We start from the raw sequence: 13,933 nt of genomic DNA, 5'->3' as shown, positions 1-13,933 counted from the left end.
GAAGAAGATTGGCCAGACTGAGCAGGGACCACTTACAGCAGCTCAGGAAAAAAAAGACGGTATATCACCTTTGGAAAAAGGAGCAGGAAACCCAGGGAGAGTTTAAGGATATCATTAGGTCAACAAGAAAGAAAATAAGAGGTGAAAGCAAGTTTAGAACTTAATCTGGACTCTTTTCTAATGTTTTTCTATAAAGACACTATTAAAAAGAAGATTGACAAAGAAGACCATCTACTACTGGATGCAGAAGGGAATAAACTCACAAAAGATGAGGAATGGGCTAAGGTCTTTAATGCCTTCTCAACAGAGAATCTCAAACAAAGATAACTTCTAGAGCCCTGAAAAAGTAAACAGGGATAGGGAGCAGACTAGAGTCCCTGCCATCCAGGACAAAATCGTTAGTGACCTGCAGAGCCACTGAGATACTGACAAGTTTGGGGACTGGCTGGGACTCACCCAAGGGTGCTCAGGGAGCTGGTGGAGGAGCTTGCTAAGCCACTGTCTATCCTTTATTGTCATTCCTGGCCAGTCAGGGAGGTCCCAGACGACTAGAGGTGCCAATGTGACTCTCATGTCCAAGAAGGGCCACAGGGAGGATGAGGGGAACTCCAGGCTTGTCAGCCTGACCTCAGGGCCTGGCAAGGTTCTGGAGCAGATCACTGTGAGGGGGATCACACAGCCCAGAGAGGACAACTGAGGGATCCAGCCCAGCCAACGTGGGTTTAGGAAAGGCAGGTCCTGCCTGAGAAATGTGATGTCCTTTGAGGCGTTTGTGACCCACCTCAGGGCTGAGGGAGAAGCTGTGCATGGAGTCTCCCAGGACTCAAGCAAAGACTTTGACTCCATTTCCCACAGCACAGTCCCGGATAAGCTGTCAGCCCAGGGCTTGGGCAGGGGCACTCTTTCTGAGTTGAGAACTGTCTGGCTCAGTGAGTGGCTGTGACCATTGCCATATTGAGTTGTTCTCCGGTACCTAGTGCTGTCTAGACCATGGAATACTTTTGCAAATCTTTGAACGACACCAAGCTGGGTGTTAGTGTCGATCTGCTGGATGGCAGAAAATCTCTAAAGAGAGCCCAGGACAGGCTCTATCCATGGGCAAAGGCCAAAGGTATGAGATTCCAAAAAATAAATTGCTGGGCCCTACACTTTGAACACAATAGCTCCCTTCAATTTTCCAGGCTGAGGGCAGAGTGACTGAAAAGCTCCCCAGTGGGAAAGGACCTGGCTGACAGCAGCTGAACGTGAGCTGGCATTTGTCCAGGTGTGCAGGAAGGCCTGTGGTCCCCTGGTCTTCTGTGTCAGCATTAGTGTGGCTGGCAGGACCAGGGCAGTGATTATCCATCTGTACCAGGCACTGGGGAGGCCACACCTTGAGTTCTGTGTCCAGTTCTGAGTCTTTTAATTCAGGAAGGACTTTGAGGTGCTGGAGCAGTTACAGAGGAAGGTCAATGAAGCTGGTGAAAGGGCCACAGCAACATTTTTTGAAGAGCAGCTTAGGGTGCTGAGGTTTTTCCAGCCTGGAGAAAAGGAGGTTCATAGTTGTGATCTTATCACTCTACAACTCTCTGAGAGGAGGTATAAGCTAGGTGGGATTCTTTCTCTGCTGCCAGACAACTACTTATAGGATGAGTGCATTGTCTGAAGCTGTGCCAGGGGAGGTTGGACATTTGGAAGAATTTCTTCACTGAAAGGATGATTAGACATTGGAATGGACTTGCCAGGGAGGTGGAGAAGTCACTGTCCCGTTCCTTCTTCAAGGAAAGACTGGACATGGCACTTAGTGCCATGATTTAGTTGACATGGTTGTGCTCAAAGGTTGGACTCAGTGATCTGAGAGGTCTTTTCCAATCCATTTGATTTCGTGTCACTCTGTGTAAACATGCTGACAAGAAGTTCTCCAACTGGATGTGTATCTGAATTACATAATTCAAACCTTTATGAAAACAGGATGCAAGAGGAGAATACAAAAAGGATTTTTTTCTTCCCTTGTGGTCATTTTATGCATTCTCAGAACATAGATTAATTATACATAGGATCAATTTCTCCATTCATGCAGCAAGTTGACCCGGCATGTTTAGTTTGGGACACCAACAATATTGACATCTATGACAGTTTTGCCATTAAATTCAAGGAAGGCTTAATTAAAAAACAAAGACCAAGAGAGATAAAACACAAAATATGAGTAAATGTAAATAGTACTGTTCAAATTTCAGAAATAGTTTTGGTTTAGTTTGCAGGTCAATTGATGTATGGGGAAGGAGGAGTTACATTTTTCCTAGGAAAGAAATTATTTTTTTAAAATGAGATGTGTATATCATTTGATATTGGGTATGGACAACATACCCCCTAATTATATGGAGAATGGTAATCAATTACTTATTCAAGCAGCTTTTTGGTTAATCAACCATTGCCAATGGCTCTCTACTGCAATGACTTTACTGTGTCACTGTCACAGCTTATACATGTTCCTGTTAATTGGATATTATGACTGTTGCCCTATTTTGCGTTATACGATTTAAGTTAGTTCTACATGAAATACAGCAAAGCATGTTACAAGGGTTTCATTGAAATAATCCAGGATGAAAGTACGAGGTAATTAAGTGTTTTGCCTTCAATTACTCTTTGCATAAGTTGATCGTTCAAAGTTCGCTGCAGTGTTTATAGGAGAAGTAGATGAGAAATTTTGTACTTCAGGTTAAAGTATTTCTATATTATCAGCTCCTTAGGGTAAGGACACTCTTGTATTGTGTGTTTATGAAGAAGCTCAGACTTCTAACTCATCCCAGAGACTATTTGTAACAGCGTTGGGTTTAGATGGTGGTTGCTGCTCCTTATACTTATTCCCCAGTAAGCATCTCCTGTGGAAAAGCCACTTGGGTCAGCATTCAGGGAAAGCAGTCAAGTCAATACACACCACTCACCTTGGCAAGCTCATCAAAGAGAGGGAGAAGGGCCTTTTGTATGGTCAGTTCCAGCGAGGTTTATTTCAGCACACTGAAGGGAAACCAGGGACAAAAGAGAAAACCATGTGCTCTGCGCAAGGTTAAGTAGGGGAGGGCACGGGGGTGGTACAAAGGGCAGGGCAAAGGGCATTGGCTTTCAGGGAAGATGGGGCAGGCCACCAGGGGTACCACAACCAATGAGGGAACAGGGAAAGGAGAAACCAGGGGAAGTTGAGCGTGTGGGAAAAGGAGCTGGGATGGGTCAGTGTTAAACAAAAGTCCATGAACAAGTCCTTTCCGTCCGCCCAGCTGGGGTAAACTCTGTGGTAAGTCTCTCCAAGGCAATGCTCTGGGGATTTCCCTGAGGGGGAAAGATTCAGAGGATTCCACAATTATTATCAGCGAATTGTTATTTATACAAAGTCCATGTGTAAGGTTCATAGTTGGTCTGTGATATAAATAGAAATGTAACCAAGCAATTAAATTATCATGAGTCTTCAGTGTAGTCTATCAGATATGTTGAAGGAAGACATTATTCTTTGCATTCCAATAAAATTGGTAACTGATTTGCGATGTTTCCAACATAATAGGGCTACAAATGTAGAAACCCATTGAGTTCAAAATGTGATTGATTCCTTTATTTCAAAAAGCTGCTCCTTGTTCTTTTGCTTTAATATCACTCTTAAACATGCTTTATTTAGGAAGGGTAGAGATATAAATTATTCTTTAATTTTCCCTGATACTGATATACTTGCCTTTATTTGGAAAGTTGATGTACTATAATCATATTTTATTGCAGTAAGTGTAATAATTTTATTCTTATCTTGGATTACTCTAATGTATTCCTGAAGTTCTCTACTTTGTTTTTGTCTTAGAATATGAAACTGCAAAATCATGAAGGATGGGAATATAATTTCATTATGGCTGTGAACTTTTCCCAACACAACTGGTTGTTGGTCCCCAGTTTGAAAGTTTGACATACATGCAAAACTATTGTCAAAGGACCAAAGGTATTTCAAGGAGTATGTGGAAGAAGAATGTCTTGAGAAGACACCCATGTGCCTGGTGCCAGCTGCTGAGGCAAGGTGTCTGTATCATCCCCAGTCCTGGTGGGAATGAGAAGTGTGTGTGTAGTCACCAGTAAAGCTGGGACAGGGTATCAGTCAGGCAGGGCTGTGCTGGTATGGGAGGAGCTGGAAATGTGCAGTGCCTGAAGGACAGCTCTGTATGTGTTCTTGCAGTGAGCACCCAGCTGGACCAGCAGGCAAGCAGGGGACCCATGGGGCAGTTAAAGTGGCCTGGGATCCAAACAGGGGGGCAGGGACAATAGAGGGGCTGTGGTGATGCTAGAAGGATCCTCAAATAATTGTGTGCTTGTGAACACAGAGAGAGGGAGTATGTGTGTGCCGCCATGGCTGACCTGTTCTCTCTGCAAGCTAAAGAGAAAGAGAGGACCTGGCTCCCTGTGTTTATGCTGTATGTGAGTCCTGTGTGTGGCAGTATGTGTGATCAGCCATGCCAGTGCCCTCTGTGTCTGTGTGTCTTTGTGTTTTTGCCTCTGGGACATGTGTCCTCTTTTGCACTCTGTCGAAGCAGCAGCTGGGAAAGCAGCAGCTGCATCCCTCAGAGTGAGCAAAGACCCTGAATCCTGGGCACTGGCCTGGGCTCCAGCAGCTGAGCAGCAGAGAACTGAGCAGGAGCAGCTGGAGCAGGAGATCACATTTCTTATGGCACTTAGCAGTTTTTTATGACAACACCTGTTGACATGGCTTTTCTACATTAAAAGATTAATGGCTGTGAGAAGGCAGGTTCCTAAGTCCAGTGGCAAAACAGTCTAGCTCTGCTAAAACCTGAGAACTGTTGTACATATCTGCAGGCTGGGACTGCATGGAGGTTGATGTCACCAGCCATCCTCAGAAGAGCCACTTTCTTACAGATGCTGGCAATACATTAATTTCCAAGGATACTGTTAAAAAGTACCAATAATTCCCTTAACTATCATAATAGTAACACAGCTCCAGAGTATAAATTGATCAGATAAAGAATCTCAGAAACAATCAAAATCCGAGTTCAGGAAGTACAGAAAAGACTAGACAGTGTCAACTAAAAAGCTCTTTTGAAACTCTAAGAGCAAATCAGAATGACTGTTGGTATTTATGTTGAAGGAAAAGATACTGACTTTCTCAGAGACCTGATTCAGATCTCAGTTGAAACTCTTTTTCAGTTTTATTTTCATTGTTTGAATATGAATAAACCAATAACTTTTGAGAAAAGTGCTTTTCGTGAAAAATATAATTTTGATTTTCTGTTGCAAATGATGTGATTCCATCTTTAAAGCAAAAATGTACTTTTGAATTACATGTAGTTCAGCACAAAGTCTAGTAACTTGAGCTTGGTTGAAGGAAAAATTTAATGAAGTTTTCTTGGTTTTCATTTAAAGACAGAAAGCCAAAAAAATTACCTTATTTGCTTTGGCAATTTGTCCCAGTAGTTAACCAGCTTTGCTGTTAAGAAGTTCACTTCTCCCTGAGTATTTTTCTGGCTTCAGCTCCTAATATTTTAATATTTTTATTACTTTCTCCACTGCAGTGACATGGACTTAACCACTAGCAATTTTCTGTCCATGAAACTTTCAGTTTGGGGGGTGGGGGGAGGGGGGGGAGGGGTTCCCAGTTTAAAACAAGGCATTCTGTAATTTTTCACACTTCTGACATACTGTAGTTTTTTTGAAAACCTGATCTCCAAATTTACACATACTGTTCTAAGTCTAAGCAGTCCCCTAATCTTTCATAGAATGTAAAACAAAAACCCCTAGCCCCCTAAACTTCAGAGATGAAGATAAAGTTTTCTTATTCCTGTGTCCCATAAAATAACTATGCTTTTTCCTTCAGCATCACTGCAACCACAGTCACTCACTTATTATGGAGAATGTTCCTTTGCCAATCCCCAGGTGTATTTAGTAGGTGCACTTGTCTCACAAGTAAAGCAGGGATTCTATGTCTCTAAAGTTTGAAGCCTCTGTGAAAATACACCAGAGGAAGTGTAAAGCACCACACAGGCACAATGAGGTATATTGAGAAAATATGTGAGAAACAGTCCTTCAAAGACAAAGGGGAGAGGAGGAAGAAGAGGAGGAGGAGTAGGAGGGCAGGAGGGGCTGCAAGCCTGGAGCAGGGATCACTATCAGGCCTGTAAATTCAGCATTTATTTGCTTTGCACTGAGGTCAATTTCATGTCACTGCAAACATGGTGCTGTTCAGATGCTGAATAGCGCCCCTTTTTCAGAGTCCTGACTGAAGGAAGCTAATCTTTAAGTATGTCAGAATTAGAAAGGTCTCAGAGGAAGACAGTAGCTGAAATTGACCCAAAATTTTCTCAAAAAGGAGGGAGTGAAAAATCTGGAACAGGTTATGAAATGAAACAAAGGATTCATTAGGCATAATACTAATAACAAGAAGAACATAACATTTTAAAATAAATATTAATGTAGAAGAGGTAGATAGAGAAGATCTGTTCCATATGTCTTTCAATGTATGAGGAAGATACTTAATAGTTACAAAATGACAATTTCACAAAAAGCCCAACTTCTTTGTAAGAGGTAGAGTGTGGAACACTGACATGAATTTTACAGGGCCAAATGAATCCATATTCCTCCTGTGAAAATTGTCACAAATTTCCCTTTGAAAATATGGAATTCATCATTAGAAATAATGTCATAGAAACATGATGGTCCTTGTGACTGGTCCATTATAGAAGAGTTCCCACTGGTGGGTAGAGATATCAAATTAGAGATCACTTATTATTTTTCACATCTCTAATCAGAATCTAACAGCTTAAATAGTTTTAAAGCATAAAAAGTGATAAAAAGACTCCTATAAGGAGTCAGTTTATTTCACACTTTCAAAGACTCTGTAAGGCATCTTCTTTCCACTGTGACATACATTTCTTCTACACTGCCTTTTTTCTCTTCTCTGTGAATCATTTAACTTCAATTATAAATGGACGAAATGAGGGTTATCAAACAGAGCAGGGATACAATATTAGGTTCCTAATCTATTGATACAAAGCTTTTGATAAGTACAGAAAAAACCTGCATGTTAACTTTGCTTAAGCATTTTCTCAGTCACTTAAAAGATGGGACAGAAGTGCCCTTCACAATTGTTGAAACAAGGTTAAGAAGCATTATGTACTACTCTATATTTTCCATACTTTCAGGTTGTGCATTCATATGAGGTTGTAAATACATATTGAACTATTTCAATCAGTTTTGTATCATTTGATTTTGTGCTTTATTACAGTGAGAAAGGGACTGCTAATATATTCATATTGCACTAATACCTGGAAACAATCAACCATATAACTCAGTCTTTACACACCATAACAAATATTGAGGCAATTTCAAAAGGGAAGAAATAAATCTCTTTGACTAATATTTCTCTAAGGTGCGTAGAAATGTCTGGTGTCAGTATGTGCATCTCCAACCTGACTAAAATTTATCTTTATTGGATGAGTGGGCAATGTGAACTGTTATGCAAATATGACCTTCAAGAAAGTTGAGACAGAAGGGAAAAAAAGGAAAAAAGAGAAAATAATAATAAAAAAAAGAAGATGACTTCGGCTGTCCAGAATGATCTTGTAGATGCTTCTTAATTCTAAATGAGAAATGAGAATTATCTTTTAGATTACTCTGATTTCTAAATGAAGGACTAATTATGCATTAAGAACTAAAGTTTAACAAAACCAACCTATTTGTATTATTTTTAATATAAAATGTGAACTGTAAATTTTCTTACTGAGACTTAGATTCTGAAAACAAATTTGGGAATGCACAGAGTGTGATGGTTTTATCTGGGTTAGAGTTAATTTTCTTCATGGTAGCTGGTATGGGGCTGTGTTTTGGATTTGTGTTGATAATACAGAGATGTTTTTGTTATTGCTGAGCAGGGCCCACACAGAGCCAAGGCCTTTTCTGCTTTTTGTATGGCCACATTTTTTGGGGGGGAGAAAATCTGGGGTGTTGGGAAGAGACACAGCCAGAACAGGTGACCCAAACTGACCAGAGGGATATTCCAGACCACATGACATCATGCTCAGTGTATAAAGTGAGGGGAGGAAGGAGAAATGGGGGCATTTGCAGTGATGGTGTTTGTCTTCCCAAGTACCCATTACCTGTGATGGGGCCCTGCTCTCCTGGAGATGACAGAACACCTGCCTGCCCATGGGAAGCAGAGAATTTTCCCCTTGTTTTGATTTGGTAGTGTGCTTGGCTTTTGCTTTTTCTATTAAACTGTCTTGATCTCCACCCATGAGTTTTCCAGCTTCTACCCTTCTGATTCTCTCCCAGATCCCCCTGGTAGGGGAGTGAGAGAGTGGCTGCATGGGACTTGGCTGCTGGTTCAGGTTAAATTATGACACTTAATAACAAACCAATGGTTTGCAAGCTCTATGATCCAAAGACAGATACTTCAGTAGAATACTCCTATCTGTTAGAGGATTTTTATTTTTTTTTTCCTAATATCTACACAAACTGTACATTGTTTCCTAATATTCTGCAAGCAAAATCCATGCTATATTAGCTGAAGACAGAACGTTCCAACCCAGGCAAATATATAAAATGTATGAGATAAGCATTGAATTAAGGACGTTCCTCCAATTCTAGCAGTTTCCAAGAATGTGACTCATCTACAAGTTATGAGGCACCTGTAGTTATTGCTGGTCTTGGCAAAATGCAGTACATCTCTGAGGCACGTTTATGTTCACACACACACAGGGTATGGATGTGAGAGTAACTGAGCTCCATTCATCTCCCTCTTTAGGAAATGATAAATGCTTTTACCTCATTTATGTCTCATATGCATCAACCCAGAATTTGAAGGCTATAAAGAATATGCATTCTGAAGATCATCAGTGCCTGTAGCCTCAGGTTTGATCTCATTTTCTGCAGACAAATTAGTAAGATGTGGCTAGGTCTGCCTATTTTGACCTGAGGTTAAGCTAAATGAGCACATCCAAAAGATGTGGAAAAGTGCTGCACAGCAATTGAGAAGTTGCTAAATATGACAAGCAACAGTGTGAGAAGCTGAAAAAAATATAAAGAACACTGCATGGATTTCACAGGTGGTGTCCTAGGTGACTTTATGATGCTTGTATCCCTAACAGTCTGTTCTGTTTACACTGGATATTAAGTTCTGCACCTTTAAGATTGGTTCCAAGACCGAAGGGGGAGAGAAGCAGCACACAGCTTGTTTTCAGAAACTGCACTCGCTCCTCCACATTCCTGCTCCTGGACTGTGTTGTCCACAGCATGGACAGCAGGAGAGAGTTCTCCTTTCCTTTTAGTTAGTTTTTAGCTAGCTGAGGCAGAGAAGTTCCCCAGACTCTGGCTTTTCTTTTTCTTGGAACTGATCAGCCTTGGTCTGGACTAAAAACCCAGAAGAGCACTGGGAGCTCAAGCCTGTGGCCCAATGGGGCCTGAGTCTCAGCATTTTCCAGCACAGGAGGGACTGATAAAAGACTGAGCAAGCCGACCTACACCCCACAAAATGGACTCTCTGAATTTGCCATCTCTTCAAGATATTTTGTTTAAAATTATTCATTTTTTTATGCTTGTGAATACTTGTTAAATAAACAGGTTTTTCCCACTTTTCTCCAAGGAAATATTTTTCCAAACCAGTTGGGGGAGGGGACACTTGAATCTGCTTTCTAGAGGGAGCACTTTGGAAGTTTCCTCCCAAATTTGCCCTAAACCATGATAGAATCATAGAATGGTTTGAGCTGGAAGGGATCTTAGAGGTCATCTTTAGTTCCAAACCCCATGCCATGGACAGGAGCACCTTCCACTAGACTAGGTTTCTCAAAACTTCATCCAACCAGGCCCTGAACACTTCCAGGGATGAGGTATCCACAGCTTCTCTTAGCAAGTTATGCCAATGCCTCACCAGCCTCACAGTGAATAATTTCTTCTTAATATCTAATTTTAATTTACCTCGTTCATCTTAAGTTTACCCTCCTTCATCTGCCCTGACAGGCAGATCAAGCATCGTGGTATCACTGTGCTGATCATGGTGTAATGCAGAGCTCAAGCATTTCAGAGACCATCTGTTCATGCCTTCATTCTGTACTCATTTTCTTCTTTTCTTCAGGATTTAAGTCCAATGAGGTTACTTAATTCTGAGCAATGGATCATGCACTAAAGTTAACCACTTAAGCTGACCTAGTTGCATCTTTGCTCTAGAGGCAGTGGAGTAATATAGGAACCAAAGAGCAATCCATCCAAGATAATATGACAAATACAGAGGTGGTAAATCATCAACTGAATGTTTTGCTTACATTGAACACACCAGAATTATGGACACAATGGGATGCAAGATGAAACTAGGCTGTTTGTATATATGTGTGCATATACAAATATATATACAGGAAATATAGTCCCTCTTCAGTGATTCAAATTGAATCCATTTCTTCTTTTTTATGACACAAAATATATGGACACCAGTCTTCATGAAACACATAATGGGTACTATTCATTGGAGATCACTGTAAAGTTTAAAGTTATTTTACTTCAAGTTTTGTGTTAAAATCAATTTAATTATTTATATACTACTACTACTAGGCTTGGATTATACATCACATTTCAGGTCATACTCATGGAGCAACTGTGTTGCAAGGCATTAGCCTCAAGCTGCAGCAGCTGCTTAAAGCTGAGAAGTTATGACAAAAATTGGTATAGGATTACTTTTCCTTCTGACTGCCCCCAACAAGTCTCTGCAATTTATTTGCAAATCACTGTCATGTTCCCTGTCTTGAGGCTGGAAATTCTGCCAGCTACTCTTCAATGTGTCTAGTAATATCAGAAACTTTCTGCAGCCCTATATTTGATCTCATATAAAGACTGCATGGAGACAGCAATAGCTCAGAAACTCATTTTTAGGATGGCTCCACTTCCTTACTCCCAAGAACTTTAGACTAATCTTGTGTGTACTGTACATAAAAAAAAATTAAAAATATAAAGAACCACTTGTATCTTAGAGATAACAGGTGGCCAGCAATTCTTGGTGTATTGAAATGAACTTCAAAAATTATTCTCAATATCATTGCAGATGATACCTTTTCTTTTAGTGCAGTGGAAAGAAAGTAGAGATTAAAACATTTGTGATCTCCATTTGGCCTTGGAATAATGTATTCCTGCTTTTCTTCACTGTAAGGAACACCCAAAAATGGCAGCATGCTAAGAATCATAAAACTGGAGGTGTTTTGAGTGACTGAATTGTATAAAGAGATCTCTGTTTATCTCTTACTCAAAAAGACAACTTTCATTCTACATTAATGAACTTGTTTATGTGCTGTCCATGATTTCTGGCCCACCAAAAAAAGAACTGAGTACAAGTAGTCTTAAAGTCATATACTTTTCTTTCTGCAATTTCAGTAGTAATCAAACTTATGTCTTAGACTTGAGCAAACAGCCTTGAACCCAGCAGCATTTTAAATGAACCCTACAGCAAATATTAGCATAATTACAGTGAAATAACAACTTTACAATAAAATAAACTTCAGAGTTTTGCTGTCCAAGCCTTACTGTGCTATCCATATCTATCTTCATTAGCCTGAAAACCTCCTTGCAACATCAAGGACAACTTAGGAGAGGGAGGCTACTAAATCATTTACATTACAAAAATGGCATATTATGGCATTGTGCCTTTGAACACATAAAAGAGCCTGGGAAGAATTTTAGACATGTGTGTCTGTATATATAAACACAGAGGTTTAGCTGTGTGATCATAATATTTTCCTGAACATTATAGTTCTATAGTGTAGAATGATAAAAGCAACACAATGTCAGTTAGGTGTCAACTGTAAAGGAATATATTTGAGATATGTGCATTTTGTAGTCTGAAAGAACTTCCATTCTGTTTTATCTGAATACTATTAGAAATAATAATAAAAACAAAACAAAACAAAACAAAACAAAAAAAACCACAAAAAAAAAACCACAAAAAACAAAAAACCAAAAAAAAAAAAAAAAAAAACCAAAAAAAAAAACCCAAAAAAAAAACCACACCAAAATGAGCCAAAATGAGCTCTCTTCATGGCCTGGAATTAGTCATTGGAAATAAGAGTACATCCTCACCAGTTACAGCATGTCCTTTTCAAAGCCTGATTACACAGGAGAATGACTATGAAATGGAAATATTAAAACAATACAATTGTGATATTTGTTTTTTATTTTTCCATGGTTCTGAACTCCAAGTCAATGCTGCTGAAGAGGATTGTGTTACCTGTCACTGTGCAATCTAGCTTTTGCATACCACTCATGAAATATTGAAAAAGAAGACAAAACACCAGTGTTTATTGGCACAACAGCTCCATTTGCTGAAAGTATAAATATTTATGATCACTCCATGGCTAACACTGTGACAAAGTATGTCTCTGAAACAATACAGTTTTGTGCTTTGAGGAGATGGGGCTGTCTTCCCAACAGAGACTGTTCCTAAACCCAGACACTGAAATGTGTGCAGGCATATCTTAAATTCTACCCAGAAAGGTACCTCTTCAAAGGAACTGCCACAGGTTTGGGAATTTGCTCACACAACTGGGCAATGTTTTTTAAACTGCAATATATGAGCTCTTGGCATTGAAACCATGTGGATTATAAATACATGCACACAAGTTAATTACTAGGCAGTGGGCTATGCTCTCAAGCAGTTTGTACATTTGTTACTGTTATTTGCTGTTTCTATTATGACAAAACACAGAGTCTGCATCTGAAAGCAATACCATGCTAGGTAATAGCCAGGCATAGTAACAGGCTGCTTCAGAGAATTTGCAATTAAAGTATTAGATAGCAGAGTACAAAATTATGATACTTAAAAACTGTACTTTTCTAAAAAATGTACAACCTTTAAAGTTGTTTTAATCCTTACCAAAAATCCAGTTGTTCCATCATTTGTTTGTTTCTTCCTTTGTACTTTTATTTCAAGGTTCTTGGAGAAAATTATTTTTCTAAAAGAAATTTAGGATTTTCTGTTCTTAGCCTACTCAAGCTACTTCAATAAAAGGTGACTCAGTTTCAGTGTAGATTCTCAATTAAATTTCCTAAATGTAGGATTCATAGAATCAAATAATATTTTGGGTGAGAAGGACCTTAAAAACCATGGACAGGGAGGCCATTCACTAGATCAGTCAGCTCAGAGCTCCATCCAACTTGGACTTGAAGACTTCCAAGGATGGGGTGTCCACAACTTCTCCATGTAACTTGTTCCAGTGCTTCATCACCCTCTGGGTGAAGAATTTCTTCCTAATGTTTAGTCTAAAACCTACTCTCTGTCAATTTAAAACTATTGCCCCTTGTCCTTAAATTCTGCTTGTAAAAAAAGCTCTCTGTCCTTTTAATAAACCCCCTAATGTATGTTGTGGTTCCAGCCAAGACTGGGTTACTTTTTGCAGTAGCTGGGAGGGGGTATGGGTAAAATACAGAGATTATTCTATAACATTCACATAATTGAGGGGATGGGGTGTGGGGACTCTCACCTCCTAGGAGAGGAAGTTCCTTCCAGTCAATAAAACATGGTGGGAGAAGCTGTCTGGCATTGTTTGTTGTCACAGGCCTTCTGTGTAAATAATTTCTTTTTCTTATATATTTTGTTATTAATATCGTCGGTGTTGTTGTTCATTTGCTTATCTTATTGCATGTCCTGTAATTTTTTCTTATCTCTGCCTTTTGTGCTTCCAATTGGATGGGGAAACAACTTGTGGTTTTAGCCACAGTACTAAACTGGAAAATACCACTCCTAAACAAAGACACTTGCAGGATACTGAAAGGCTTCAATGGGGTCTTCCCAGAGCCTTCTCTTCCCGAGGCTGAACAATCCCAGCTCTCTCAGCCTGTCTCCACAGCAGAGGTGCTCTAGTCCTCTGACCGTCTTTGTGGTCTCCTCTGGACTAACCTTAACAAGTCGTGATCTTTCTTGTTTTGAGTATCCTAAGCCTAG

This window comes from Vidua chalybeata, chromosome 1, assembly GCF_026979565.1.
Source record: "Vidua chalybeata isolate OUT-0048 chromosome 1, bVidCha1 merged haplotype, whole genome shotgun sequence".
Lineage (NCBI taxonomy): Eukaryota > Metazoa > Chordata > Aves > Passeriformes > Viduidae > Vidua > Vidua chalybeata.
This window is presented reverse-complemented; position numbering follows the sequence as displayed.